This window comes from Pseudopipra pipra, chromosome 1 (genome assembly GCF_036250125.1).
Source record: "Pseudopipra pipra isolate bDixPip1 chromosome 1, bDixPip1.hap1, whole genome shotgun sequence".
Lineage (NCBI taxonomy): Eukaryota > Metazoa > Chordata > Aves > Passeriformes > Pipridae > Pseudopipra > Pseudopipra pipra.
This window is the reverse complement of record NC_087549.1, coordinates 45,755,736-45,771,772: the sequence shown is the minus strand read 5'-3', so window position 1 is coordinate 45,771,772 and position 16,037 is coordinate 45,755,736. Positions and strand designations below refer to the sequence as shown.

At 39.6% G+C, this 16,037-nt stretch overlaps 1 protein-coding gene and 1 pseudogene across 5 annotated transcripts in view; one reads left to right on the top strand and one right to left on the bottom strand.

Annotated features, from left to right (window-relative positions):
- Positions 1 to 16,037, bottom strand: part of CDH2 (cadherin 2) — a 118,409-nt gene that overhangs the window by 90,143 nt on the left and 12,229 nt on the right. The gene's annotated exons all lie outside the window — the stretch shown is intronic.
- LOC135423209 (zinc finger MYND domain-containing protein 19-like) lies at positions 4,861 to 12,426 on the top strand (annotated as a pseudogene).

Sequence of the window (16,037 nt, the reverse complement as noted above, 5' to 3'; positions counted from 1 at the left end):
TGATGCTGCTCTACAATTCTTATACTGTATATCAGCATTGCTCTAAATTAGGGGAACTGTACTCTTACAGTGAGGGAACTTGGGGCAATCAGTCTTCTAAACTGGCCTCCTAACCTTCCCAGCCATTGCCAATAACCCCCATGAAAGCACCTTTTAAGTCTTTTAATCACAGATGAGTTAACTTTTTTTTAAAAGCCACCAATAGTGCCTGGAACCTGCAACATCCATCCTGGAGCGCTCCGGACACCTGATGATTCAAGTCAGGGAAACACTAAAAATTCTGCAGCCTGTAGCAAAAGCTTTTTATAAGCTAAACTGTATTCGCTATAGTGAGGAGAATGTATTTTGAACGTTTGGTAGGAGCATCAGTCCAAAAGTTGAGAAATGTCATGTTCATCCACATGCACATTTCTGCGTTCAGAAAGGCAGCAGAGAGATTGTGTAAAAATGAATAATAATTCCCCAATGACTTTATCAGAACTAATCCAGTACATCCTGAAACAACCTAAACCCGCTTGCCTGTCCCTTACCAAGTATTAAAGATCTCACTGTCCTCTTGTCATTTCCAGCTCTTTCTAAAGACTTGTCTAATGTTATCATTTCCTTAATAAACATCTTCCCTTTTGCTGCTGGAAAAATTAGCAAAGTTAACATCAAGTATGTGAGCAATATTATAAACACAGTTTGCATTTATGGCACGAGGGTGACCTTCTTCTCTCTTAGTTCATGGCACAGTACATTCAAAATTCAATTTATCCGGTTGCATATCTGTGCACGGCTAGCAAAAATGTTAAAATGTAAGATAGCAAGATTCTTACTAAAACAGTAATACACAGACTTTATAACTCTAGCACCAAATAAAAACAAAGACCCATAAGCAAAGAAACTATGTTTTGACCTTCAGTGACATTTTCACACTATACATAGTCCAAAAAATTCTCTGCATCATAAATATACATGGTTGACAGATATTAATTAAAACACTGGCATAACAGTTTACCAAACTAATTGACTATCTCTATACATTCTACAAGGGTAGAAATGCTTTACGAGAAGTTATTGCAATTAAAAAACATGTATAAGGACCTACATAAAACCCTTACCAAACTTGGCTCATCTTCTAGGCTCATATTCACAATTTTTAATTGTTTGCATATTAAAAACATCAACTCTGACTCAGAGGAATAAACACAGACCACCTCCAGTAATGGTCAGGAAACAAATCAAATATTCCAAAACTCGTCTGGTGTTCTTACTAACTAAGCTGTTATTGATTTATTTGATGGTATTTTCAAAAAGAAGTTATCATGAAAAACATGTAGCACCCAGCCTACAGATAACCTCAGAGTTCATATTACAGAACATTCAGAGTTTGTAAAGGTAACTTAGAAAAGTTATTCAAACCCTCTATGAGAGAAAAAAAGTCTTCAAATGTAAATTTTGTTTTGGTTCACTGCAAAAAACCAGGAACCTTCATATCTCCCCAGTGATCCTTACCAGAGAACTGGAGCACCGAGCTCTTTACAGCGTATTGATCTCCCAAACAAAGGGGCCCTCATCCATCGATCGGCTCCTGCCAAGGTCCATGCTGCTTGCGAGGCCATGCATGACACACAGCTGTGGATCACTCCAAAAAGACAAGCAGCACTACACATTTTCTTCCCCAAGTGGACCCAGGCACAGCGTTTCTTTCATGGTATGCAACAGAAGTCACACAACCGCCTCTGAGCAGACAGCAGGCAGTCTTCAAAACCAGTTTTCTCAGAGACTTTGTTTGATTACCCTACAAAAAGTTTAGATACCACTTTAAAGTTGATAGTCACTTACAGGAACAAATGTTCAGAGCTTACTTCTTCAGTCTTTTATCCACGGCCTGCATGATAGATGGGGCTTAAAAAATTAAGAATCTCTGTATATTTGTATCAGTTTTTGTGAGGAACACACAACTCAATACTATTAGAAGTCCATAACTTTCCTTTTTATTTTAAATCAGATGAAATATAAAAACCACAGACTGTGAGAAGGTGGCCACCTTAAGCCAGGCTTCATTACTGCACTATGATCCGCCCAGCACAGTGGAGCAGCCATGTTCTGCCAGGATCTCTCTTGGAAAATTGGGTCCTAAAGCCTGGTGCACCTGTGCTTTAAACAGCAGCTCCTTTAAACAGCAAACCCACTGAAGGCTAACAAAAATTTTCCATTTTAGTGACTACTTTGGCTTTTTGGGGTGCACCTGTAAATTACGGAGCGTTTGTTGCAAAAATCTTAAGGAGGAAATAACTTGCAGATCATTTGCAGCTGTAACAACTGACAAAATCAGCTTCTCTGATGAAAAAATGTTCCATTTTTATAAATAATGACATGTATAATTCTTAAATATTTAATTTGCACACAGGCATAATGTCAAGATTTTAATTGAGACCTGACATGGTCAGAAGTGCAGATAATGACACGCAGGGTAAGAATGAAAGGGATTGCTTTTGCTGTTAATTTGTATTTTAAGTTTCAATGCAATACAGATTTTATTCCAGTTCTGGGAAACACATAGAACCAATTACATGTAGGCAAAAACACCTCGGATACCTGAACTACTAGATGCGGGTTTTGCTCCAAGCTGTTAAAACTCCTGCCCTAACATACCTCAGCTCTGCATAAATATGCTCCAAGAGGTTAGAATTCCACTCTGTTTCATTGCTTTTCTCTTTCAGACAGTTGGGAAAGCACTGTGATATTGACCTTCTGCAGCTACCTTCGCACACATGAGCACTCCCTGCCCGCATGTGCTGTCCCAGTTTCAAATAATTTCAGCAGTATTTCTGCTCTTATGTAATAAGTACCCTTTCAACAGAGACTCCTTCACAAGAAACCAAATCAACCAAAGCTCTTTTTGCATAACCTACCAAGCAGCTATAAGTTAGTGGCTACTGGATGCAGGTGACAGTCTGATCTGAACCTATGACCTCCAAGGGACGTACAGTCCCCCATTACCCATCCCCTGAGAACCAAACTAATAATTTTTTTTATAAAAGCACAAACATGCACTGAAGCACTGTAAAGGGAAGACTGTGGGTATTTGAACAGAAGAGCACATACGGAATTGGAAAGCCAAAGACTTTCACTGATGTATTATTTCTATGGTGTAAAATGCATACTAGCTGCTTTACAGAAAACAACACAAGGTTTTTTTGTTTTGGCTTTGTTTTTTTTTCCCTTGACGAATTCAGACGATAATCAGCACTGAAAGCTAAATCTATGCAAACATTAATTGAATTTAACAAATGCATAGTGGTAAGAATTTGATTTAGGGAAGTATATTCCAAAGAACTTCTATCATAAAGATGATCCCGAACAAACATCATGAACAGCTGATGGAAGGAGTATGAGGGGTTGATAAAACCACACAGCTGACCCACAGATAGAGTCACATTTCCATTGGTCAATAAACAATATGCTTACAGAGGGTAGTTGGCAAGTTATCAGTGTGTCAACGATTGAGAGATGTTTTACAGATTAGAAAATAAAGACATTAAAAGAACCTGAAAACCAAATTTTAAATGTATGATCTTTAATTACCTTTCCCAACAACAGTTCTTATGCACTAGCTTTCTTGTACCATTAGAAAGAAATTCTTTACTTTGTGTGTGGTGGGACACTGGAACAGGTTGCCCAGAGAAGCTGTGGATGCCCCAACCCTGGTAGTGTTCAAGGTCAGGTTGGATGGGGCTTTGAGCAACCTGGTCTAGCGGAGGGTGTCGCTGCCTACAGCAGGGAACTTGAAACTAGGTGATCTTTTAAGTTCCTTCCAACCCAAACCATTCTGTGATTCTCCTTTGTGGAGAACTACTTGAGCAAGGCATTAAATTCAAGAACCTGTACCTTATGCCATAGAAAACCTTACAACATAAACACCAAAAGTATTTTATGCATCCAGTTTCTGGCATAAGGCTTGAAATTAAATGGCTACACCATACAGCAATAATTTTAATACTGAACACAAATATGACCGAAATCCAACACAACTTCCACTAACTCAGCTATGTATTAAATCTGTGCACAAGTTGGCAAAACCTGAAAGAAAGACAGGGAAAAAACTCACACACATTTAGCATTATGTTACTAATGTTTAAAAGCTACTCACTTGTGGAAAAAAGGAATTTCTTTTTCCTCTTTTCATGTGCTTAAGCCAAAACACTGACCTATTGTAACCAATGAGCCACCATTAATAAAGCTCTATCCTGAAAACAACTAAGAGCTTACCCTTCACCCACACATAATTTCAATATAGGTATGCTAAATGCAGACACCAAAGTCTACTTACATAGATGTTTTGCTTGTGTTTGATTGCCAGTTTACTTGTATTTGAATATCAATTTGCAAGCTAATTAGAGAACATTGCTGAGCCCATTACAGAAAAATAGTGCTCCACCATTAACTGCAGTGCTATCTCACTAATTCCTTCTAAGACTGGCTTCAAACAACATCTTCATCTCCATTCAAAACAATTAGTGTACATTTATTTCACATTTTAAACTGCAGCAAATCGTTTTAACAGATTGCAGTGCTATTTTGATAGCTTTTATGTTACGAATTCTTCTTTTAGGGATTCCTAACTTTCCTATTTAAGAGAATGTTAAACTGGAACTCACAGAAGGCCTTAAATAATTCCTCCTCTCTACAACCTGAGAATCATATGCCATTAACTTTCAAAACCAAACAAAATCTACTTCTTAAAAGGCAGCACAATGCACAAGAAAGAGCTTGCTCCTGCAGGCAAGCAGACAAGATCATAATTATCTGCCCCTGCTCACAGGTCTGCCAAACTGCAGCAGACAGTAAAAAGGAAGAGGAAAAAAAACCAAAATGGGCCAGTTTCCGAAGCTCTGCAGGCAGCTCAGAGAAGGAGGAGATGCACCCGAGCCATGTTGTGCTGCTTCTCTGCCCGGAGCATCAGTGCCAACGGGCAGGCAGGGGCTGCAGCCAGTGAGGTGAGGGATGGCAGCAGCGGGCGGTGGTGGGTGCCCTGGTTCTCCAGGATTATCTGCAGCCAGGCTGGCGGGTTAATGGGATTGCTGGCTAAGAACCGCCAGCACAATTCACTACTATGCCTGGGTAGGGCTGGGATGCAGCAGGCAGCAAGGGATGGGAGGGAACTGATCCTCAGTTGCCCAATCCTGGAATAAATTAAAACAGGAAGAAAGCTCTCAGTTGCACTGCAGGAAGAAAAGAGGAGAGGAAAAAATCCAACCAAAACAAAACCAAAAAAACTAATAGAGAATCCAACACAGTGGAGTTTCATTCTGTTATGACCTCCTTTCTCTCATCACCACTAACAGACTACATTTCTCATTAACTTATCTCCTTTACTGCAACAGGTCCCAGCAAATCAGCAACACAAGCTGACCTAAAGCCCACCAGAAAAAGCAGGAACAATTCTGTGACAGAATATCTTGCTGATCTAACTCACTTGTCCTGCAGCTACATCATTGTGATGTATTTATCCCTATAGAAAAGAGAGTTACATTCTTGGCATATCCTCTCCTAGCTTCACTTAAGGCTTGTGTTTTCATAAGCACTTAAAACTGCACATCTATACACAAGGTGAGAAACAAGGAAAAAAATATTACTGGTATCAAACCACATGTTTTGAGATCACTCAACAGACACTGATGGACTCACAATGCTCAAACCCAGTGATGCCTCTAGAACAGTGGACAAGCCATGATGTGCAGCTGTAGGTACTTCTTTAGCCAACCTGATGTCTTGGCTATAGGATCAGTATATCTTAAAAAGGCTCTTCCCTGTGCATGTTCTGATCTTGGATAAATACTCAGACAATTTTTTTAGCATTAGTATAAATTGCAAAAAAAGGGAAGATACAGACACCGTGTTGTCATTTTGGTGTCAAAAAGGCCAAGCTGTTTCTCCCAGAAAAGCTTCTCAGCACTAGCTGCTCACCTAATTCACACTGGCGAGCTCCACTGGGTCCTCAGCATTTCCTTCAGGGTGGGTTCAGATGGTCATGACTAAGTCAAATTGGATGTCACGAAGAAATCTGAAAGTACTACAAGATACCTTCCTTTCTATCTTAGGTTGCTTCTGCTCTCTTCTTCCAACTAATTCCAAATTTCTCTGTGCTAGGGTTGTGGAGAACCTGTGCTTTCCTTTCCCCCTTGAACAACACCAGGGTTCATTCCTCCATTCATTCCACCATCCTTCATAACCTGGATTCTTCTGCTTTCATCTTCTCCCTAGACTCAACTCCATTTTCTACTCCAGAGTTCCACTCCATTTATCACCTAGTGTTATTTTCCTTGCCCTGTGGAGGACACATCAACCAGCCGGGGCATACGGAGAGGAGTTGAAAACCACCTGTGGCATTAAATTGGAAGGATTTAAAGTGCACCAAAGGCCAGTTGCTCCTTCTACAGCCTAATTAGAAAATAACAACTCTAGGAAATTTCATCCAAAAAATCCGACCCTGTTCCTTTGCACTTCCCTTCTCTTCCTCCTTTCTCCTCTGTTCAGCGGGGCTGACTATAATGCCTTGGATGTGTTGTGAAAGCTTGGAAGTGAACTCTTCCAAAAATTATCATTTGCAGACTAAAAAAATGCCCCCACACTGAGTGTCTCAAGTTCAAACAAAAGCAATGAATCTGCCTCACTGCATTCAACCCAAATCAGAGCAGTTCAAACTGTACTTGGATTTGTTGACTCACATCCAAGTTTTCAACACAGCAGTATTTGATTTGATGTAGTCTTTAAGTGTTTAAATACTACAGGAATTTATCTGTATTTAGTATGGTAATGTGTTTTACAATAAAGGACGTTTTCCTAAAATATCAGTCCAGTAGGATGCTCTAGTAAATTTGTCTTCCAGATTGTTAGAAAAATGACGAGTCAACAAAAGATGTATTGTGGTCTTAAGTGAGAATTTGAATGCGTAATTATACATACCATGTGTCTCATGTTATGCTAACACAGATGGCCTCACCTGAATTTTTGCTCCATGTATTTCATACAGTTATATACCAAAGACACAATTTTTTTTTCTTGCAGCTCTTGCATGCAACAGCAACTTTTCTGCTATCTCTAAATAAATCAGCCATACCTAAAGGCACCTTTGCCTACTGGGGAGGCTTTCTGCCACGGCTTTGCAACAACCATTCCTCCCAGCCTTCCCTAGAGCACTGGTCAGCTTTGAAGAAGGCTCTAACTATAGCAATTCCAGGAGAAATAACAGCCCCTTGGGAATCAAAGCCAGATGGCATAGTTTAAAACTGAACTGAGGCTACACTAAATGGTGTTAGAAAGAGCATAATGCTAGACCCAGCTCCAGAGGGCAGAAACAAACAACTCCTTTGCCATCCTCCATTGAGCCATGCCCAGAGCTTACTGGAGCAGCTGACAATTCAGTTCTCATAATTCATATTTCTGCACACAAAAAGGACACTACCTTTGAGACTCTTGCAAGTAACCAGCTGAATACAGGAAAAGGGAATAAGTACTAAGTAATTCAGTGCATTCCAAGTAAATGCATCATAAATGGAAATTACTATCTGAGCTGGACTAATTCACTAAGAGAGTAATTTACAGATCCCAGAACACTGCAACCATTCCAGATTTCCGTAACTTCTCTGTATTTTTCTCTTTATCAAGACGTAGATATGAAAGCCTACACTAGAAATAAATGCAGGGAATAAGGGTAAATCATGTTTCTTCTTTGGAAAAAGCAGACAGAATAGTTCATTCAGGATTTCACTACAAAATATATTTCCACCTCTAATCCAAATATTCCATAAAAAGAAAACATTTTCTTTAGTATATGTTTATAGGTTTCTTTTAGAATTTCTTCTCATCTAGAACTCAAGTGATTAATTCTTTGATACTGGATATACAAATTGATCCACATACTACAATTCCATAATAGTTTTATAGTCCACCAAGGGATAATATGAGTTATGTTTCTGAAATATTTGTCCTTTGTACATATTCAAAACATCACCACATTTCATTATTTATCCTTGGTCTCTGTTTATATATATGTAATGGTCAATATACAAGCTTGCAATGAGAAGATACCAACATTAGTCAATAGTTTAATACTCAAGAGTAAAATCAGGTATCACATACAAGTCAGACAAAAAGGAAAAAAGGAGTCATCATTCAAATAGGTTTTTTACCACTGTTCATCAAGGTGAACACATGCTATGTGTACTCCAGGATATATTCTATGCTTAAGGAATGAGGAAAAAGGAGTAAGGAAACCATATCTCAAGAAAAGCAGTCTCTTGCTTTAGCAGAAGAAAGCTCTGATTTTCAGGGGAAAAGTATCTAAGAACACATTAAGAGCTTGGTACGTGAACAGATAAGAGGCATCATAAAACAGGTACTGTGCTAGTGTAGTTAAAGTAAACAGAAACAGCTCTTTCAATCCAGGATAGTAAGCTCAAAACTGACACTGGAGAATTTAGGATGCTGTGGGGCATGGAAAGAGTACAAACAGGAAAACTGTTCAAGAAAAAAAGAGGAAAAGGATTAAAAAGGCAAGAAACGAAAAACTGCAATGCAATTGTAACATACAATAAAACAACAAGGCACAGCATCACCAAGAAACAGCATTAAAATTTACTCTGCTTCACATGGAAGAGGACAAAACTAGATCTACTAAATATTAAGATAACTGAAGGGAAAAAAACTAACCCACATATTCCCAACACAAGCTTCTGGGGAAAAAAAATTCTACTCCCACTAAGGTTTAAAAGAATAACTAGAAGGATGGTGGGTTGTGTGATTCTTCTTTTTTTTTTTTTTTTTTTGCAAGGGTGGGCAAGATGAAGAGTATAGGAAAAGAATTTCAGAAAACAATACTTTCGGGAAGAATTGAAACACTTTTTCCCCAGCTTGCCAGCAGCTCATAGAGAGACCCCATCCATCTGAGATTCTTTGGCTGTCTGCCTGGAAGGAACTTGTCAACTTGTCTTTTTGCTTAAGGCAAGGAGACTTCAAACAAAGTGGTTACCATTTTCATTTTTTTCATGGAAAGAAAAAAAAAGGACAATTTTTTTTTTTCCCAGGGAGAAACTAGTTTCCCTCTTGGAAAATATGAGGCACTTCCCCTGGCTCTACAGTTAATATGCACTGGAATATCAAAGCCCCCAGTGTATGCTGCCATAGTAAGAATACAACTGTATGAGAGCTGTTCACAGAAAAGAACAACACATAAATCTTAAAAGATGTGCTGCCGTCTTCGGTTTGAAGTATTATGAGTTTTTTACAAAGAATTTTATTCTTAGCTGATGATAGACATTTGTAGAATAATAAAACAGCACTAGCAATAAAAGAAAGCCAAGTGACTTCACCTGGGACAGACAGTATCCATGCAACCCTCCGCTACTATGTCAAGAAGAAATGTTAGTTACTCTTAAATGCCAGGCAATGCCTGAGTGCCGCTCTCCCAGCAACACATTTCTGGGTTGTTTCAGACCAATTGGCATTTTCAACAGCAAACTACAAAATAAGTCTGTGGGAATGCCAAAATCAAGTTTTGTCACTCAGTTTGAAAGCATCAAAACAAATATTATTTTCTAAGCATTTCACTGCTAGAAGAGAAAAGGCAGCAGGGACACCATAGCTCTGTTTAAACATACAAGGTCTTTGAGTAAAAAAATCTAAAGGAGTAGGAGTGCAAGTTTACCCCAGATAAATTGGCTAACCCCGTTCATTTTATGAGCACTTCGTATCAGGCTCAAAGAGGAAGGAAGGTGCAAGCGTGCCTCTTTCGGCAAAGCTGACGCCGATGCTTACTCTGGCTCAAATGGCTCATGAAACTGCAGCGTTACTCATCCATAATCACTGCTTATCTCTGTGATCAACACCAAAACATATTTTTTTCTTTATCATCGTGCAACTCAAAGAGATTAGAAATATTTTATAGCTACACAGCGCTCCAAGGATACATTTAGGAATGAATTTGCTTAGCAGAAAACTAAAATCATGCACTTAGTAACAAGACAGACAATGTTAAAATAATGTCTTTGAAAGATAAGAAACTGCTACAATAAGTTATCAGAGTAAGAATCTCTAAGAAATGATTCACCAAATAACCATTCAAGTAACCTTTCTAGGTGAATGATTTTAGCTGAAATGCATTATTTGTATCTTAAAATTTGCAGGATATAGAACAAAGATTAGATAAACTGGCTGGACACATCGAACTGCCACAAGTACTTTTTCCTGGATGAACTACAAAAATGTGATAAAACCAGCACAAACAAGGGCATTTAATATATTAAATGGAACTCTCTCTTAACTTAATCTCTCCTTCTCTGAATATCACATCTTATTTACGGCCCTCCAAACAGCAATCGCATTTTATTTACAGAAACAAGTCATAAGTACCGTGCCTACAAATTTGGGTTAGATATCTAGTTCTGCTAGGTGATGGCTGCAGAGTTATTTGCCTATTATTCTTTTCTTTTTTTAAGTGTTGGAACATTTAAGTCCTAAAATAATTCAAAGTATATTAAATTCTAAAAACTCCATGGATTTATTACTAAGATGGTTTTTAGCAGTGCATGAAGTTTCTTTTACTTCTGTTTCCAAAATTATTACTTCATTTTTTCCTCCCTTTACAGAAATTAAGGTAGTAATTCTGAGTTCTTTGGTAAAATTCACCATAATTTCATTGAAGTGACTGGAACCAAGTGGAACAACAGGTAAAACAAAATAAACAAATTCAAAACCAGGCCTACAAGACTTAGCTTAAATGTGTATAGTGACCTAAGCATGCTATGTCTTAAAGTCAGACTTGCCAGATATTGTGCAAGACAAGTTGTAAGACATCAGCCTTGAAGTCTCCAAGGCTATGACCAGTGAAGAGTGTTTAAGGGAGCATGGGGCATTGGTGATACTACGCCAGAAGGAGGCAACAGGACACAGCCTGTATAGTGTGGGTTACCTCCTACACAGCTCAGTCACAACCTACTAAAGGAGTAGTTTCCAACTTCTTTTGCTGTGACTCCCCAACTAGATGCTTTTCCCTGTTTACTCATCCTGAAACCAAGGACAGCAGGGGCAGCTATCTTTGTCTCTTTTTCCCCCCTCTACCCACATTAATAAATGTAGGGTTTCTTTTCCCTTCACCAATTTATGTTATTCTGAATGTGCTGCTCCACTAATTTTTCACATGCTGGGACAACTGAACACCTGGATAACAACTGAACATGTAGTTGCCTCTCATGCACAAAAGGACAAATTAGTAGATGCCATATGAATGTCCTAACCATATGAATGAACACACCTATTATCAAATATGTATTTTTTTTAAATGCAATGGGAACAAATCCGATCCTCCCTCAAAAACAAGCACCACCTGAATACAAGAATAAAGAGAAACCTCTTCAGAAAACATACAGTATCATGTAGTACATGATGGAACCCTGCTGATACTTTTAAAATAAAGATTTCTTACAACAGTACTTTAAAAGCCAGATATCCTATCTTACTGTAAAAGCTGGAATGCAGAGACCAACAAGTCATATGACAGCACTAATTTTATTTAAATTTTGGTGAGATGGAAGCCAAAGCACTTAAGAGAAGCCTGTCCCGCACTGTACTAGACCAAAGCAAATGAACAAGACAGATAATAAATATATCATCATTTTCTTGGTCAGTGTTTTAAGAAGCAATTTGTCAAGAAAGCATCAAGTTAGGTTCAAATGACTCTGCAGCTGAGAATTCCATAAAGTCTCTGTGCTTCTGGTTATCAATGCACAAAACCAAAGGAAATTAAGGCTTTCATCTCTAAATCATTCAGAAACTACAAGGATGTCACAAGGTTATACAGGGAGAAAATTAGAAAGGCCAAAGTAGAGGTAGATGCTGATGGAAATGGTGCTAAAATATTTGCTTATGCATTCAACAAGAATTAATGGAAGGGAATCCGGCCGCCTCCTGCATGAGCTGCTGTGGAAGAGACACCAGGAGAGGATTGCTCCTGATTTTCAGGTGGTACATCTGAACTCAGTGACAGTGGACAACCGCCTGGACAATCTGCGCCTTGTCCCTTGGGGGTGGAAGCCCAAAGCTGAAGAAACCTCTAGCAAACAAGGGGAACAAAGTCTGTATTGGCTGGCAATCCAACAGTTTCCTACAGACCCTCCAGAAGAGCAGTTTCTTGCCCTCAACGTAACAAGATATTACAACACTAAAGGGGACGTCCTGGAGAAGAAAAATAACTCCTGCACATACTATGAATGTCACTACCCCATGCACAATGACTGAAAAAATGAGTTACATGAGTTCAGTATCTGTGGGTGCTGCCAGGTCGCACAGTACTATGGGCCTCAGCGCCAGCAGGAGGACTGGCCTGCCCACAAGAAACACTGCCAAGAGTGGAACATAATCTGGCTACAACCTAAAAGATAATTAAAAAAAAATCTTTCTAAAAATCCATCAGCAACTAAACGAGAGCTAAGGAAAATCTCCATCCTTTACTGAATGTGGGGGGAATTATAGTGACAAAGGATGAGGAAAAGTCTAAGGTACTCAGTGCCTCCTTTGCCTTCATCTAATAGTAGATCAGTTGTTCTCCAGGTATGCAGCCTCCTGAGCTGGGAGACAGGGAGGGGGAGCAGAAGGAAGCCACATAATCCAAGGGGAAATGGTCAGGGACGGGGTACACCACTTAGACATACACAAATCTATGGGGCTCGATGGGTTCCATCCAAGGGAACTGAGGGAGCTAGCAAAACTGGTCACCAAGCAACTTTCCATCATTTACAGAAGTCCTGGATAACCAGGGAGGTTCCAGTTGATTGGAGGTGAGCAAGTATGACGCCCATCTACAGGAAGGACTGGAAGGAGGATATGGGGAACTATAGGCCTGTCAGCCTCGGTGCAGGGGAAGGTCTTGGAGCAGATCACCTTGAGTGCTGTCGTGTGGCATACAGAGGACAACCAGGGGACCAGGCCCAGTAAGCATGGGTTTAGAAAAGGCAGGTTCTGCTTGCCTGACAAAATCTCCTTCCATGACCCACTTAGTGGACGAGGATAATGTCTATCCTGACTTTAGCAAAGCCTTTGATGCCATTTTCCACAGTATTCTCCTGGAGAAACTAGCTGCTCATGGTTTGGATGGGTGCACTATTTACTGTATAAAAAAAACTAGCTGGATGACTGAGCCCACAGAGTGGTGGCAAATGGAGTTACAACCAACTGGCAGCCGATCACTAGCGGTGTTCCCCAGGGCTCAGTGTTGGGGCCAGTCCTGTTCAGTATATTTACTGATGATCTGGAAGAGAGGATCAAGCGCACTCTCAGTCAGTTTGCAGATGACACCAAGCTAGTTAGGAGTGTTGATCTGCTGGACAGTAGGAAGGTTCTGCAGAGGATCAGTGGGCCAAGGCCAACCATATGACCTTATTGCTCTCTACAGCTACCTGAAAGGAGGTTGTATTGAAATGGCAGTTGGTCTCTTGTCGCAGAAACAAGCAATAGGCATCACCTTCCATAAGGGGAGGTTTAGATCGGATATTAGGAAATTTTTTTCAGCTAAATGGCTGTCAAACATAGGATCAAGGCTGCCCAGGGAAGTGGTGGAGTCACAAACCTGGAGGTATTTAAAGGATGTGCAGATGAGGTGGTTTGGGACACAGTGTAATAATAGACTTGGCAGTGCTGTGTTAATGGTTGAACTTGATGATTTTAGAGGTCTTTTCCAACCTAAGTTGGAAAGGCAACAGAGATCAGAATCAGGCATATGATTATCCCCAAGAAGCAAATGTCATGCAACTATAGTTAACTTGCAGCATCATCTGAATCTAGTTTAATAACCAGAAAATAGGCTTTTGACAACAATAGTATTTCAAAATGACAGTATAATTAAATTTAAGTCAAAGCTATGCAATGATGGACTGCATGCTTATGTGTAACCAGCAAATTATATGCTTTTAAGCACGTCAGAATTTTCAAAAGAATTAACCACTGCAGAAATTCAGTTGAGGAAACGGTGGCAGGAAAAAGACTCCCCCAGGTCATTTTTCAAGCAGCTGATATGGTGTGATACATAGTGTTTGCCTCATACAGTGCTTCCAATTCTTACTTCCCTAAAATGCTATGCATTTTAATACCATTCAAGGACAAACCAACAGTCATGCTTCACTCACTTCTGAGAAGCAAGGGAGGGGACTGTGGGAATGGCACGAGTAATGAAAAAGGAAGTCAGTCTGTCATCCTATGTTATTAGTTGAGATTCAGCTAATGCTGGTCAGTCATTATCATCAGGTTTGCATGAGCAATACCAACAGATAATTAGTGTCCAGTCCACTGTGTTTCGTGGTGGAAAAAGAAAGGGGAGAAGTTGCAGAAAGGGTCTTGATTTCACAGAGCGAAGAGAACTTTCACAAGACAGAGTAGATCTCACAACTTGTGTGATCTCCATTTTAAGACAAACTGACAGTTAACCAGTAAAAAACACGTGGTGATTTCAAGGTGGCACCTTTGGCAAGCACTTGTCTGCTGTGCTTTGTGTTCCTGTTTCCACCCCCATCCATGTTTGTTCATCGCCCACCAAGGAGTTCTCAGTGCTGATAGCTATTGCAAAAGTCCATAGTAGAGCCATCTATTAACTCCCATTTGGTGGGAAAGTGAGGAACATTCTCTTTCCTTTTTATTATTTTCTCAGTTGGAAGAACATTTACTTTAATACATAAATTTCTAAGCTATCCTTTAATAAAAGAAAAGTCTATGGTGGTAGAATGTATTTCCTTGAAACTGAACAGAAAAAAACTTTAACAACTCAAGTTTAAATACACACTAAAGCTAATCGATTCATCCCGCACTCAAGCTTCCATTATACTTCTAAGAAAGCACAAAACAGGTCTGTAAAATATAATTAAGGAGAGACTGCTACATACAGCCTGTAAAGTCAAGACTATAGCTTTTATTTCATTTGTTTTGCAGACTTATTAGAATTTTTTTCATTTAAATATCTTGAACTGTGTAGCCAAATTTATATGTGAAAGAAACAACAAATTAAACTAAATTAGCCCTTATTTAAGCTGTTTTTGAAACCATCTAAAACTGATGTTCTTAGTTCCACAATTTCTAAATTAGATAAAAAAAAAATTATGTTACCAGTTCAGAAAGCAGACGAATTAATGCACATTTTTTAAAATGTTGTACTTCTGCAAACTTGTATACTGAAACTCAAGAGGCTGGGAAACCTAGGAAAGATTCAGAGCATGTGCCTCTGTGTCCCACTCTATCCCTGAAAAATAGAGACACAAGAAGAACAACGAACCGTATTCCCAACTTGGACAACCCGCGGGCAGATGTACTGACCGCAGGGCATCCCCGGCGGAGACAAGGGCTTGCACTCACCAAGCACAACGTGAGCACCAGCATCCTGAGCCTGGGCACTGTGCCATTCAGATGCAGGTAGGTGCCAGGGTGAGAGAGCAGCACACTGTTTATGAGACAGCCCTGGCACTGCTTTTTACAGAGCCTGCAGTGCTGCAGTCACTGACCGAGGGCTCACAGACAATCACTCTCTCATGTTGCTGTCTGCCCTGTTACTTGCTTTTCATAGGTGTCTCTTCTCAGGTTGCCACAAAAAAGCAGTAAGGGAACTGTCTCTGCATTAATATGAGTGCTAGGACTGGGTGTAAGTGCAGTATTTCTATGAAAGATATAACGCGCAAAGAAAATTTTCATTGCCTCTTCATCATGCATACTTGGGCTCTAGGAATAGACTGAAACATCGGGGCGAATGATGTGCTGAGAATGAGAATTAGTGGACAACAACAGGAAGTCCTCCAACACTCAGAGTTTTCAAATTACAGTCAGAGGTGCATGTGCTGCCATTAATGCCAACAGATTTTCCAAGTCCTATGACAGTAATCAAAAAATAATCACAGAGCAGCTGATGTTCTTTCCTGCACGAGTTTCTGCCCTATTTAAGGATAAAAATGCTTCAGAGTGATTTATGGTTAAAATTAGAGGAACCAAAAAAAAATAATAACAAAATCAAAATATGC